Source organism: Mizuhopecten yessoensis, unplaced genomic scaffold (assembly GCF_002113885.1).
Source record: "Mizuhopecten yessoensis strain PY_sf001 unplaced genomic scaffold, ASM211388v2 scaffold2711.2, whole genome shotgun sequence".
NCBI classification, from domain to species: domain Eukaryota; kingdom Metazoa; phylum Mollusca; class Bivalvia; order Pectinida; family Pectinidae; genus Mizuhopecten; species Mizuhopecten yessoensis.
In genome coordinates, this window is record NW_018485984.1 from 1,720,453 (window position 1) to 1,736,487 (window position 16,035).

At 33.3% G+C, this 16,035-nt stretch overlaps 1 long non-coding RNA gene across 1 annotated transcript in view; it reads right to left on the reverse strand.

The window, feature by feature from the left end:
- Nucleotides 1–11,806, reverse strand: part of LOC110445067 — a 102,521-nt gene extending 90,715 nt beyond the window's left edge. Inside the window, exon 1 of the long non-coding RNA XR_002462313.1 lies at nt 11,608–11,806. This is a non-coding gene — a long non-coding RNA (uncharacterized LOC110445067). The remainder of the gene's footprint in view (nt 1–11,607) is intronic.
- Nucleotides 11,807–16,035: the final 4,229 nt, after the last annotated feature.

Sequence of the window (16,035 nt, forward strand, 5' to 3'; positions counted from 1 at the left end):
TTAGAGTATGACAATTATGCAAACTATGATATTTACCTACAGAGTAACACTATAGGTCACCTCACTAACAAATAATCAATCTGATTAAAATCATATGTTACATGGCTTCGTTAATTTCGTACTACGCCATGAAACAGATGATTTCAATCAGATTGATAAATAATATGACAAATATGATTACCTTAACATTTAATCAGATTATTTTCTTCCCTCAGTAGTAACATAACAACTTCCCTGAAGATGAAGTTTACATGTCACATAGTATTCGCTACTGCAGAGCATATTCCAAGCCTAGGTATTTTCTGGATGGAAGTGCCCGGTTGACCTATAAAATCGCCATCTTTACCATATTTTCAATCAATGGGATTTCAAAGTATCGACATAATGAAAGATATGTCAATTATCTGAAATCGCTTGTAAACTCATTTTTTTGTTGGATTTGACAGGAGACATTATGATGATCAGCAAATGTGGGCAGGAAAGCTTACCCTTTCGGGGCGTATGGTTTCCCCACAAGTGTGCTAATGATATCATGGTGTCTTTCTTCTTGTTTTGGTGTCTCCTTTGTAACATTGTCCTATTATTGTATTTGTGTATAGAGTTGGAGTACTATATTTGTCTTTATGTGTTGTTGCGGAATTGTTGGGGGGTTTTGTTAGGGGTTTTTTTTGGGGGGGGGGGGGTTGCTTTAGTTTGTTTGTTTTTTTCCTTTAAATGTTTGTCAAACAGCTATAGTTATTTTCTCTATAGGCAAATTATGCATCAATTTTATAAAGTGGATCATCATACATACGTTAACTACATTGTATGCATCTGCTTGCCAAATAGATATGAAGGGGTAGTAAGGTAGTAAGGAGTGAATGCGAATGTGTAAATGACTAGATATCTCCTATAGCATTAATCTATTTTTGACAATGTCCAGGTAAGACTATCAAACACACGTTTAGAAGCTGTAAATTTGTTGTGAAGTTGTAATGAACTTGAACACCGAAAATTATGGATATTTTACAGAGCATTTTATACTGTTTTTTTGTTCAAGATGTTCTATATATTTTAGAGTGTGTGTACATGTACATGTTATGTTATTGGTTGTGTAGAAGGATGAAACTGTGTAATATATTGATCACAGAATATGATGTATTCGTGTTTAGAGTGTACTATACTGTTAATTATAGAAGGTGGTGTATTTAGTTCGGAGTGTAAAATACTCTTTGTTATGGAAGATGACTATTTTTATATCGTGTGCATATGCAATAATGTTGATTACAAAACATCATTTATAAATCTGAGTGTGAGTAATTATACTGAACACAACATAAGCTGTGCTTTACTCAACTTGGAATCTCAATTTTGACACCTTAAAATGTTGATAACGTAAATAGATGTTTTTTCTTTTAATCTACTTTCCCAAATATACCTTAAATGCGTTAAATGAATAATAAGCTGTATGGTCAGTCATACTGAAATACCAACAATAGACGCAACGAGGAGAATGTATCTTCTCTTAAACAGTTTTCGATAGGAACCGTTCATTAATCTTGAAATCTGATTATCAGAATATTAATTTTGTCGTCAATTGTAAGTTTCGGAAATTTGTGTTATATTTTAGTATAAAAGTCTCGACATAACTCGAAAATTGTTAATAATGGAGAAAGTGTAATCGTTGAGGTAACTTGATTACTGTAAAAAAAAATAGAAATGAATTGTCAAGACAGTCACCAGGCTTATAATGTACGTGTAGAATTACTGATACGTCAACTAAAAAAAGGCCATACACTTGACAAAAAGGCGGAAATGTGTAAAATGAGGATATTTGTGTGGAGAATTAGTCGTCTGAAGAAGAACAGAATTACTAACACGAAATACGAAAGGTTACTGGTTATAGGAACACTTAGGTCTGAGGACAGCAGGGAGATATCTGAACGAAGTATGTTGACTGTGATCTATCATAATAATGTAAAGGGTGAGAATACAAAAAAGGATGACTGATGAGTATGAGAGAACACACACAAATGAGGAAACCAAGATGTTTCTTATGGTTGACAGTCGTCTGTGCGTTTTATATCGGTTCGGTTAAGTAAACATGGTAGTATGGAAATACTTTATTAGCATTAGCGTTACCGTCATGAGATATCAGACAGTTTATTCTACGTGATAATTTAGATAAAGCTGATAAATTGTAGAATTGTTTTACATTTTAGGCATAAATGTTTTATATCTATAAACATTAGTGTATATATTTGTATTAGTGTTTGCAAAACAACTTGTTTAATTGTATCATTTAACAGGTAACAAAATAGTGAACGCTTAGATGCAATAGTTTACCTAATAGTGGACATTTAAGTGTAAAATTATATTTACCTAATAGTGTATATCGTATTTATCTAAAAGTAAATAATCACGTTTACTTAATATTGTATTCTGACAACGGATTTCGAAACTTAAACATTTTATTCCTTAGTGCATTGAATAAAATGAAATAATATTTTAAGCTTTTTAACACTTTCTATCTATTAAATAAACCCAAAACCCAATATATACACATGTAGGACGTGGCTTGTAAACTATTTGATAAGACATGTATAATTATACAGTATAAGGTAAAAATAATTTAACACTAATTATGTTTGTAACTGTCACATTAAAATGTTTATAGGTTATATTGAATACGTATTGAATAAGTTTAATGATCTTTTTAATCAAATCTTCATCAATATAATGTAGTAGCTTTTTTATTAAAATCTTATTGAAAAATACGCATATTAAATGTTTGACAAAAAAGTCTATGAAATAACATTGAAATTGGATATTAAATTACTTGTGATTATAAATTGCCATGACTTTATGAGGCTTGAACTACTTCTTTCCACATTTTAATACTTTCACATAATTTGTAACGGTAATTTAGTGTATCTAACGCCTATTCATACTGCGATGATGCAATGAATATTTATGATCGTTCTTTCATTTAACTTTATTTCCTCAATTGAATCCTTTTTTTAAACTCATTAAATTTGCATAGCGATTAACTTGGAGGAGTGATAATATCCAACCATGCATATGGTTGGCTGACATAATGCCCAACCAACATACGACTATCGCTGGCAAATGACGATCCCTGGAGCTGCAGATTGTATTCTCGGCGACCACGCAACGTCACGAGCCGTGAAATATGCATATGTTTAAGATTAGTAATCCATCGAGGCAATACTTATCAGAGATATTTATGAGGCTGCTACGCACTTCGTAACCATGGATTCGGTCTTCACGGAGACACAGCGCATGCGCCGTAAAGGTCGGACCACGATAAGGACCACCCACGCGCTGCAAGTGGTGGAGATGGTTTATGGCCGACCACACAGTAACGTAGACGACGGGAGTTCACGACAGGAGCACCTAAACACGGCGTAAGGGGAACAACTCTGCCAGGAATACAGGTTTTATATTGGTTTTTTTTTTAGTTTGTCTATTTTAAAAGAATTCATTTAGATCATACGTTCAAAAAATGAAATCAATTTCTTTATGTTCTTGAAATAATTTATTTTTCACTATTTTTTTCAATATCAAGTTGAAATGGTTCTTAATTCCCTTTTAAACTCTGGAGCTTGTACTTCATCCGAATAATAATTTACGATGTAATTAAGACATGGAATAAACGGTCATGTTTTCTCGATAATACGAATACGAATTATTAAGCTGCCTTGTACACGGATTAACAGAGATCATCAATTCATCGATGTATTTTAAATAGTACACAATGCACGTGATTCTTAAAAAAAAATACTAAGACAATTTCATTGCTGCAACGCTTTCCTACACGAAAATATAACCATCATGAAAATCAAATGAAGAAAAGAACGTAACCAATTCAGGTATTATGACTTTCACGTTTTCACCTGTCTGCCACGTTCATTATGATACAAAATTAATGAAGCAATAGCTGTTAACACGAAACAGCTACATAATTCAGATTGTAATCCAGACCTTCTCCTACCCATTGATATCACGCAGATACTACATGTAAACAAAACCTAGTCAAGGTTAGTGCTTAGATAAAAAAAACTTACTCTTTCAATTTATAGTTTACACATTTTAGCAATAGAATAAATATTGAAGTTTTTATCCAACTCCTCCATGTAATCATTATTATATTTTCTTAATGAGTTTAAGGAAATATATATTCAGGTGGGTTTTTTTATTCGATCAAACTGACTGAATTTGTCAGAGCACTGGTTCCTAAATTTATTGTAAATGCAGCGTAAAATTATTGATCTTATTTTTGTCAGGCATTCGACATTATTATATGAAATACGTACCTCGTATATTTCACCTGATATTTTTTTCAGATTGTCAAAATATGTGACTACAAATTTTTCCAGCTAGTGAAATGAAAACATTTTCAAAGCAACATACATAAAATATTCCGCAATTTATTTGAAACAAACGTTTATATTTATAACATCTTTTCGTGTTTATCTAAAATAGTTCATTGTTATCGGCATACAACAAAGGGAACGGACAAAGATGTTTAAAAATTGCTGAAGTCCTTTCCCTTAAATGAAACTGAAATAAAAGTATGAACGGTAGACAAAAGATTGCTCAGTCTAACGAAATATTAAATTACAATGAAGTAAAATTGAAAACAAAGAAGAAGATATGAAAAAAAAACGTATTCTACAGGAACAAATTATAAAATGGCATCGACACTGAATTATCATGATCCGATTATATTTTGTTTGAAAGTCAGCACTCTTATTCTACACATATTTTATTGACTTAAATTAAGATATCCGTAGTTTTGTTATAATTATTTTTCTTGTAAATAAAAAAACAAAACAAAAATACTATCCTTACTTATATATATCGATTAAGTAAATGTTAGTGTACTAAATATAGTTTTGTGTCATAATTTCTTACCTTCATGCCACTTTAAGGATACATTTGAACCACTTGTATTTTTTAAATTATTCAAATGAAAATTCACCATATTTAAGATAGGATTTCAAAATTTTCACGACAAGTAAAAATCATCATGAGAAACTTTAATTTTAGAAATATGATATGACATATTGAAACTAAATTGAATTAACGTGTCATACTCAAATGAAGTTTGATAAAACGATGATGTGATTCCGTCGTAACACGCTTTACAAACTAGCGAAATATAAAGATTAACTTTGAAATCTGATCATTTAACATAAGTTTTGGGCTTGTTTTCGTATCTTTTTTGCTGTATTTTCTTATGTAAATTTGGCTATATTTGTGTTTTAAGTAAAAGAAATAATTTAAATTTTACGCTAAATCTGATAATATTTTCAAAATTCTTTTAAGCGAAAACATAACATGCTGTCCTTGTAAATGTTCCCAAAGAGGTCATCCATAGAGAAAGAACACAAATTATTTCTCTGTTTCTAAACTCATATTAACAAATGTTTATTTCAAATATTACATGTCGTTCAGCTAATAAGGCTTCATTAACTGGAATCGAAAACACCAGAACGAGATAATAATGCGGAAAATAAAGATACAAAATTGTCAATGTTTTCCTTCCCATTCGATGAAAATTAAGTGTTTTATGTTTCTGATTTGATAAACTAAAATATAATTGCATAGTCAAGAAAAAAACATAAAAAATAGTTATCTTATAATTGATTTAATTGATTTAAATGTTTTCCTTTGTGCAAAACATTTTCCATGTTGTGTATGGTTGAAAACATGCCTCAGTCACATATGTCTGCTTAGCGATAATTAAAGTTTGATGAACGCGAATTAGAACTCCTGCTTTCTTTTCAAAAACAATCTTCATTTTTTGCTTGACGCGTATTTAGTTTTACACTTGTCACTTATTCAGCAGATAAGACCACGAACATAAATCTTCAATAATATGTTATACCTACAACGAAGTACCGATAGATGGACGCTTTTTATATTTATCTCTATTTTCCATTTAGTGTAAATAGAAGGTATGTAATGGATTTGCATAAATTCTATTTTACTGTATTGGAATGATATAACGGCTGTATCCATACTGATATGGGTTAACTCCTAGTGTCTCATGTGTTAAATCTTTAGATGAAAGAGAACAATGAACAATTTTGTACAAATAATAGTCCAAACAATACCATATCCTCCCCCCACCTNACACACACACACACACATACACACACACACACACACACACACACACATTATTTGAGGAAATACAAATTGAATTCTTATTTGTTTTTCAATAAAAAGATCACTTTTCAGTCCGTTTTATGTTACAGTTGCAACGTTTTATCCATAAAAGTTCACATGCTAACCACAATAGTATACCATTGATAAGGCTAACAACGAGCACATCGGTACAGTGTAAGCATGTACATTATGTAAACAAGTTGTAAGTATACTTAATGAAACGAACTTTTCAGTTTATATGCTAGCTCGACTCTGTCGAGCTAAAATACACATGGGCTAAGTTTCACAAATTTTATATTAAGTAGAAACGGATTTAAACTTATTTTTTAATCACTCACTGTGCAAAAAAAGCATGCAAATATTCGCTCAAACACGCCTCTTTCATGACCGTTGTCATATCGTTAATATCCCATTTTGACTTCGAGTCTCTCTCTTCAAAGTTACGTTCAGTGTTAAAACAGATAACCAAACTGTCTGCCGGAGTATTACATTTCGTATATAAGACATGACCTGCCCTAATCGTTGTTCCAACCGTTGAACAGTTCAATTTGTACCTCTGGTGTAAATTGTTGGAATTTGTAAGTTTTTCTTTTAAGTTTTTCTAAAACAATGATTTATCATATCATTGAAAAGCAAATTAAATTGTGGAAATGAGCATTGAATAGGTAATCCATCCCTTACAATGAAATAGGTAATGACTTCTTAAAATCATTGGGTAATAATTTTTGTTCGACATAATGAATTTGGAGAACGGGAAAAATGTAGAAAACATATATCAATACCTCGATATAATGAGAAAATAAACAAAAATAAGAGCTCGAATAATGATAAACCAATAACTACAGGTAATATTCACTTTTCTGACGTTTTCATTGGTGGATCTAAGCGACCCTGCGCTCCCAATCAATCTCATAACGCTACTCGTTTTAGTTAGAAGTTTTGTTTTTCAATCGCACAAAAAAACATCGAAACCGGATGCTGGCGTTGCAGTCGGTGATGTAGCATTCCTGAAAGGTCCATACAGGTCAAACACTGAAGAGAATTTGTGTATGCTCTCAGGTTTTCGATCTTAATTTGAGTATTCAACTGTGTACGTGTGGAGTTATTTAAGATAATAAATCATTTTTTAACTAAACAACGTGTTTGGCGTCTCAGTAAATAAAGTTATCAACAAAGTTAGCAAATACAGCAATAAGTTCCCCGTGTGCTATTTTTAGCGTTTACAATTCTGCTAAATTGTTGAGAAACATATAAAATCACCAAAATGACAATTATACAAAAAAAACTCAACTACATTGTTCTGAGTGTGAGACGCAACTGAGAACTAGACCAGGACTCGAACCCTGGACCTCCACTCATTATACTGTCACTCTAACCGACTGGACTTCCTGGTCAATAATAGTACTCTGCCCAGCCGAGCTAGAGTTATTTCCAAAATGAAATTAAGGGGAGTTCACTATGTATAGGAAAAACCACTGTGGAATTCTCTGGTATTTTGCCTCCAGTGACTCATGTATTAATCAGTGCATATTGAAATTACCGTAACACGCTGGACATCTCAGGTACGCAGGGAAAAGGCTTTGACAAGCGGTAGTGTACGGAACCCCTGATGACTGTTGGTACAAGGAGGATGAGAGAGGCTTGCAGCCGTCTATCTATGGGGGAACTCTTAATCACATTAGCTACACTTATATTATAGCAGAAGGTATACACAAACATAGATTAATATGTAGTAATACATGAACTGATTAATTCATATTATTTTCAAATGTATGTGTGTTTGATTGCCTCCCTTTGTTTATAGATTTCTTATATTATTAATGTCATCACTTTCCAGTAACATAGAGACTAAGTTTTTTTTAAATCATAATATTTTTCAGTAACAAAGAAACTAATAAGAATATATAAAAAAAAAAATCAAAATAAACCACTACGACATTATCATACGATAAAATCAGAATTCAAAGAAGATGCGAAAATATCTGCAGAAACATGAGAGAAATTAAAAGCGAACATAGCAAAAAAATGAGGCCAACCTTTGAGCTGCGATATATCCTACGATAAGTATTGCTACAAAGGCAGGCAATCTCAAAGAATACTGCATCAGTTATAATCGCGAGGAAGAGTTCCATTTCGAGTGTTTTTGACTGTGAATATTCTATCTATAATTATAGAAGATGAATCAAACAAAAAGAGCTTTCCGCCTTAGAGTAGTTTCCCCTGACGAGTTAAGTTTTTTGGCCTGTAAATTGGATGTGATTTATAATTCATAGATTGCAAAATTGGTCAAGTCTTTGCAATGTAAAGGACTTGAGTTCGTTCTCTGTAGTTTTGTTCTGTTTCTTTCTATTTTTATATTCAAACAATCAGATTTCAAACAACTATAATTCTGTACATTCATTGAAAATGTGAACCCTAATGAATATTTCTCTTGAGAAGAACTTGAACAAATATTTCACAATAGTGACTAGGACAAAAACATATCTCAACATATGGGTGCCCTCAACAGAACATATTTCAAATAACACATACGCTCCTAAAACGCGACCTTGTAGAACATCCAAAAACCTAAACCTTCCACCACAAAACATATTTAACTGATTTCTAAGTCATTTTATTAGTATTTTACTTGATACCCGGTTTGCACAGTGATGCATAAAGCAAAAGGAAATAAACAAAAATAAAATACATCAAAACAAGATGGCCACCAAAAACTGTAACACCAGATTCATGTTTATGCAAGTCAGATCTCAAATGTGAATAAAATAATGTGTATTTACATAAAATACAAAAAGAGAATACAATTGAGGGTAAAATAAGAACGAAATGAAAGGACGTGTCATGTTATTCTTAAATTTCACAGTGGCCATGATTTATTCCAGTATCAATTTGAAACTTGATTATTGTGGTTTTTGTACAAATTTAGCCGTGTACTGTTAGCACTGTTGCTGTTATATATATCTCACAGGCAAAACTTAGGGTATGTTAGGTATTTTAAGATTTTAAACTTTTCCGCGAACAAAAAAATACAAACCCACCTCCTTTTAACAAAGATAACAAAATGAACTGTGTTTATTAAAACAGACATAAACTGTATTTTTAACATTGTTTTAAATACCACGCATTTTTCGGTGTTTTTATCAGGTATAAGCATCCTATGGTAAACGATATGATCAATTTCCAATGGTACAATAGTTCTCAGGAATGGAGAATACAACAAATGCAGACATATAATTATACTCTTGTTTTATACTGACAGATTTGGGTATCTTTTTACACCAGAGTCGGTTGTTAACATACAGGTATGGCGATGATCAACTTCCTGTTTCTAAGGGGATGTCTCGGTGAATAAATGACCGACTTCCTGTTTATGAGGCGGTTGTCGAAATAAGAAACAACGTCTTGAATGATACAGTTTATTGTTCGTTCTTAACAGGCATTGTCTTTTTAACACACTGTCGAAGATCAAATCAAGGTGATAGGTCAGTATATTGACCAGTGTATTAACCAGTATATTGACCAGTGTATTAACCAGTATATTGACCAGTGTATTGACCAGTATATTGACCAGTGTATTAACTAGTATATTGACCAGTGTATTGACCAGTATATTGACCAGTGTATTGACCAGTATATTGACCAGTATATTGACTAGTGNAAACACTTACTAATAATCTGACTGTACATGTATAATTACAGCCCTGACTTGGAGATTCTAACAGTACAATGTACAAAATATATTAACGTTTGCAATGCATTAAAAGCGATACCAAGGGGCATAACTCGGGTTAGATAAATTACGTGTTACAGGAACAAATCTTATTGATTGACATATAACTCTCCTTAAATAGCAAATAATGATACTCTTCTTTATGATAAAAAAATTAGCATACATATTTTTTTCAGATCCATTTGTATTTCCGATTTCATTGGTTAGACAAAACGTGTTTCCTACAAATGTACAACCAAGTTTAAGCCAAGGGAGATAACTCGATTTCACATTTCTGCTCATTTAAAATGGGCTAATAAATGGTTATAATCCGTAAAATTTCTCAGGTCTATATTAATATGGCAATGACTAGTTTGATCAACTGCTAACTGATGAGTCTGCTGATAGACAGGAACTGCATACAAATACAATCAGATTATAAGTGACGCTATATGTTGCTTTAGATTAATTAAACTAGAAATTACGTTAACGAAATGTTTGGAAACCGCTTATCCCGAGAGAGACCTGATAGATACATGTTCATTCGATGTTGCATCAGGATGCACCCGACGAAAATTAGAAATTGGCGCCTGAGAAGATAGTCATTCTCGACAGCCTTGCATGTGCACATTTGATAAATGTATTAGTAGCAAGCATGCTTGAATTAGCTATATATAGCGGTCAGTATTGTTATTGTGTTACAGACTTAACCATTATATAGGTAAGCGTCTAAGGCCTTCACACACTGACCTCGACAAGTTGAGCCTTGAACCTATACATTTTAACATAAACAATTTATATTGACAGTACTAAATCGACCTCGAATGAAACAATTTGGTATGTTTCACGACCATCGGGTTATAAAGTCATTGTTTCACGACCTTCGGGTTATAAAGTCATTGTTTCACGACCATCGGGTTATAAAGTCATCATAATAGCATTGTGTGTGGCACATTGATTGACTTTTCAGGTAAAGTCTTATCAACAACCCTCCGTATTACATATGTATGGCGAAATGCAGTACTTGATCGTTAATTAAACTAAAACAAATCAATCATTTAATAAAAATAAAAAATACTATTTTTGACTTTAGTGTCTTACTAACTGTTGATGAAAAAAAGTTAAAAAAAAAAAAAAAAAGATTCATAAAAAATCGGGCATATCAAATGTGATATTATTATTTTCAAATACTTCAAAATATTTTGTTTTGCTTTTCTTTTTAAATCTCTAACTTGCACACTGTTTAATTCATATATATTCGAACAAAAATGATAGCAGAAAGACTGTATGCATCTATTTGAAAGTTTTTGATTGACTTTAATTAAAATTTCTCAAATTTCTGATCCTACCGGAAATGAAGAGTTACTGACCTCTGGTGGCAAACAGTATAACGACTGTAACCTTAACAGCTTTATTCACACCACAACTCTGTGTTGCACCTATTGTTAACAAAAATATCTTTACTAATAACATGTTTCTAGTTCAACTCTATTTAAGGTATGACATATAAGAGTTGTACACATCTTTGCTAACTCATATACAATAAGGGATTGAAATGCTGCACCCGTATAAACATAAACGCTATTGAGTCCAGCATTTTTCACAATGTACTAAATATATTGCGTCAAAGTAAATATAAATATCGATATAATCAACCAAACATGTTTAACACAAGCGTGACGTATCAAGTTACTGACTGGGGGATGAAAGGAAATACTTACCAAAGTTCGTACCAATCTTCTGCCCGGATTTGACCATATAAAGATTTTATCCGGAAACACTCTAAACCGAATACTATTCCAAACGTTAAGATTGACTTGAAATAAACAAACGTAACTCTAAACTCATACATGTCAACGTGCTCTAGAAATGTTGACATTCGGTATCACATGTACAGATGCAAGTTCCAGACGATTAGCTACAAATGGCTAGAAACCAAACAAACGCTAACAAAACCTTATGCATAAAAGAAAAACAAGGTTGTAAGTAGCAAAGCTATGTAATTACCGACAATTTGGCGGGGTTTACCAACCAGAGTTACCAAACTTTATGTGGAATTCTCTACAATAAAAGTCACTTTGCCTCAAACATGTTCTGCGCGTACAAGGCAACAGATAGTCATAAAGATTTCATTTGATAATAACTGTGCGCAACATAAAATGCTTGTGTTTCGAAGTGGAGCTGGTTTATACTTTGCATACTGAGGAAAGGAACTCGTCTACCCAAAACATCTATGTGTAGAATCGGAAGGGGGCGCGTTTGTAATTGAAGAAGAGAAATAAAAAAGCTGTGATAATCTTGTTTCTGAATGGTGGATGTTTGCAGCGTGTTAGATAGAAAGAGTGCCACACAGCCTCAGACCCTACACGACGTCAGCTGTACAAGGCCATGCGTACATGCTGAAGTCTTCCAGATCCTTGCGTGACGACAGTAAATACCCCAGCCCTCGCCGACCATGTTACGCCATAGGTAAGCCGGGCGTGCAATGTTGTACCTGTCAGGGCTGCGTATTGCAACTTCTACGAAACACGGCGCATCATATTCAAGTAGACAAATGCTAGCGCCAAACTTACCACTATCGTCTGCTAATTGTTGCATGTGACAAAACACTGTTACGTATTGAAGCTGTAGTTAAAATATAAAATTAGTTCGCCCCACACTGTCCGGGTGCTAACTAACAAATCATTAACACAACAAGCTATTGTTAGGCAGGAAACAATCACACAACAAGCCATTGTAAAATGGACTATTCAATTATACGCATATAATATCGTCTTTGTGCTATTTCAAGCTGTCTTGTGTTTAAACATGGAACTGGGGGCAAATTAACTAAATGCATTATTCTTGATGCATCCCAGGGCCGACTTGGTGCACAGCCCCTGTAAGAAAGTGCTTCATAATAGTCACATTTGTAATACGTGTAAAATCAAGAAATGCACGTTGTCTTTGACGTTTCATGTATATCTTACTTACACTATTGACCAATCTATTTCTCAGAGAAGCCACAGTGAGTGAATACATGCTACTGGTCGATGAGGACATGCTTTTCTCGTTCCTCACTTAAGTTTTGGATCAATACACTCTCACATTCCCTTATGAGACACAAAAGCTAAGATGAAGATAAACTTTTGTTTTTTCATGCAAGTCCTTATTACGTAAAGACTTTGACCTTGATGTTTATTTTGTACTTCAGTTTTTAAGACTCACACAAAGATGATAACGGTTTTATACAACAAATAGGAGAATCCCCCAAAATACTAATTTTTAACAAAAAATAACATTTGCTTTTCTTTTGATTATACCGATCTGATAAGAATGTATAATAAACTGGGTGCTTATGAAACCTATCTGAGGAAATACCGTCTCCGCGCTCCGGTGATTTATTAGGCAATTATAAAAATACATTGCACAAGTTTACCAAATTAATCTTGCGATAAACCAACTTCATGCATTCAAATTTTAAACCGTATACATGTTTTCTGAGATATTGTACGCTTGAGTTTGTCATTTTGACCTACTCTCGGGAATACTAATATCATCCGTGAGCTTTGTGTGTGTTGTATAACTCTCACTGTGAGAGTTCTTCGCCCAGAGCAGAAAAAAATAGAACGGGACTGAGCTGCAATCACAGTTTGCTCACTGTCTTTGAAAAAACTACTGTTATGATATCACATCAAAATACACAAGTTAACTGTAAATTATAAAGATAAAAATAAACAGAACTGTTAAAACAACAATTCAGCAGAATTGATGACTTAGGTACAAATACATGTGTATGGAATATACGTCATCATTTAAGATAAATGAATGCAATAACTGTAAAAAGAAAAAAGTGTCTAAAGGAAGTCATCTGGATATGCAGCGGAGGGACCCGTTCTGAACTAATATGTCTCTAAAATGTCTATGACCAGGTACTACACAAAGAACGTAGCCGAGTCGATCCGTCGGTCTGATTCGTCATTTCGTACATGTAAATCAACTAAGTTCCCATTCGTGTATAGCGTGTCCGAATCGACTTTGATTTCACGCTGCCAACTCGTACACATTTTACACCTTTGTGTACCTATGCATCACTTGTCATTTGTCCGATGAAGGTGACAGGGTACGTAGTGTATTAGTTATTGATAAGTCACACATTAACACTCACTGGTTGTGATACATAACCTTTCTACAATTGTAACTAAATCAAATGAAAAAAACGAACCAAAAAAGAAGACAGCCACATATTGTTTTTAAGAACAATACTGACGGAACCAAAAAGGTCAAATAAACAATGACACGTTACTTCAGATATGTTTATACTGTTACCAAAACTTCTTTATCTTTTTCAACGTTTTGATTTTGTATCGATCCTTTTTCCTTTTTCTGCCTCTTTTTTAATAATAATAATAATAATAATTCGAGGTTCTTATACACCGCTTTATCACAACCTAGTTCGTAGGTCGTCTCAAAGTGGTTCACAAATTATTATCTTTCTCAACTCCCTCGGGAGCATACAGCCGGAGCTGCCATATCGGCGCTAACAGCTAGCATTCAACAATTCTAGCACTGCCCAACCACGTACTCATTTACAGCTGAGTAGACTGGAACAAGCGAAGTAAAGTGTCTTGCTCAAAGATACAACACAGTGCCGTGCCGTGACTCGAACCCGCAACCCTTCGGTCACGAGCCCGGCGTCCTACCACTCGACTACCGTGCCTTCTCTTTTGTTTCATTGTTTCTCTTGCCACACTTGTTTATTTCCGTCACATGAGATTCTAGACATTACCATATTCGAATATATAAGCATTGGGAACCATTTAAAAGGAAACAGAAATTGTTTTGTAAGCTAATAAGGAAAGATACAAAAGCAATCATATTGGTAAAAAATATTATGACATTGATGATTCGTTGCATTTTATAAAATGCAAGAATCGTCCAATGTGTACTTTGTGATCAGAACAAAACTATGATCCCAACTATAGCTGTATGCACATAGGTAAGCACCAACATTTTTCACATATGCTCATCAAAACGCCAAAATCTGATGCATCAAAATTAAAACATCTGATTTGGGGGAAAAACCGACATATTTTGGCGATGCCAATATATCCAAAAGTACGATACTTTTTTGATTCGTAGACCCTTAGTAATACAGAAATCAGAAATGTAGAGAGATTGAGCTCATAAAAAAACGAATGGAACGAAATATATAAAATGTATCTTGTAAAAGTTGAGAAAATATTTCACCAGGCGTTCAACAAAAGTGTGTGAATTAGTATCGCACAATAATGCGTAAATCGTTCATTACGAATCCTTTACATTGTTGTCATATAACCATGATATCAGGATATACTTCAGATAATAAGGTGCTCTTTAAGGTAATAAGACGAGGCTGAGAATAACAATGAAATATTTCTTCACAATAGCACTTCTTGACAGAAGGAGCTGTTTTCCGTTTGTAGTAAACGATGACCATACATTAAACAAAGACACTTTTTTCTATTTCAGTAGATTGCTGTTGGCTTGAATATATTACTCCAATCATGATTGTTTATATGATATATCAAGCGCTAAGTCAAAACAATTTTGTATTTGACAAGGCATTTGATTCTCTTAGGAAACATCCTTATCCTGATGATAGTAGTAAAATGCAGCTGTATATTGCAACAGTAACAAACAACGATTTTATAATTACTTTGTTGAAAGTTTGTCGAATTCAAAACCATAAACAGGAGAGAAAAAAGTAGATTTGAATCACAAACCTTTTAAAGCTGTCAAAGTATACAGTATGGAACTCAGAGATAATACAACCAACGTGACAGCAGAAAAAAATCTCGTCTTATCAGAAAACCTTTCAGCGCAATGCAATTGATATGAAACTGATGTTTTTTGATGATATAAAGCCATAGATGTCAAGTAAAAGTTATTATCGAATCAGCGCTACATAAATGATACAGCATTCGAGGAATGGCATGTTAACTTTTCCTTTGAACTTATTTTACGTTTGTGTCCTTATTTTTTCCAGTCTGTTTTTGTCACAAGTCCAGACACAATTGCATATTATACACAGAGCTAGCAACGCCTGTATTAGCGGTTAGAACTACGCTCCGTAAATACACTTACAATCCATACCACTAATATACCTTTAGGTCAAATCCATTAAAATT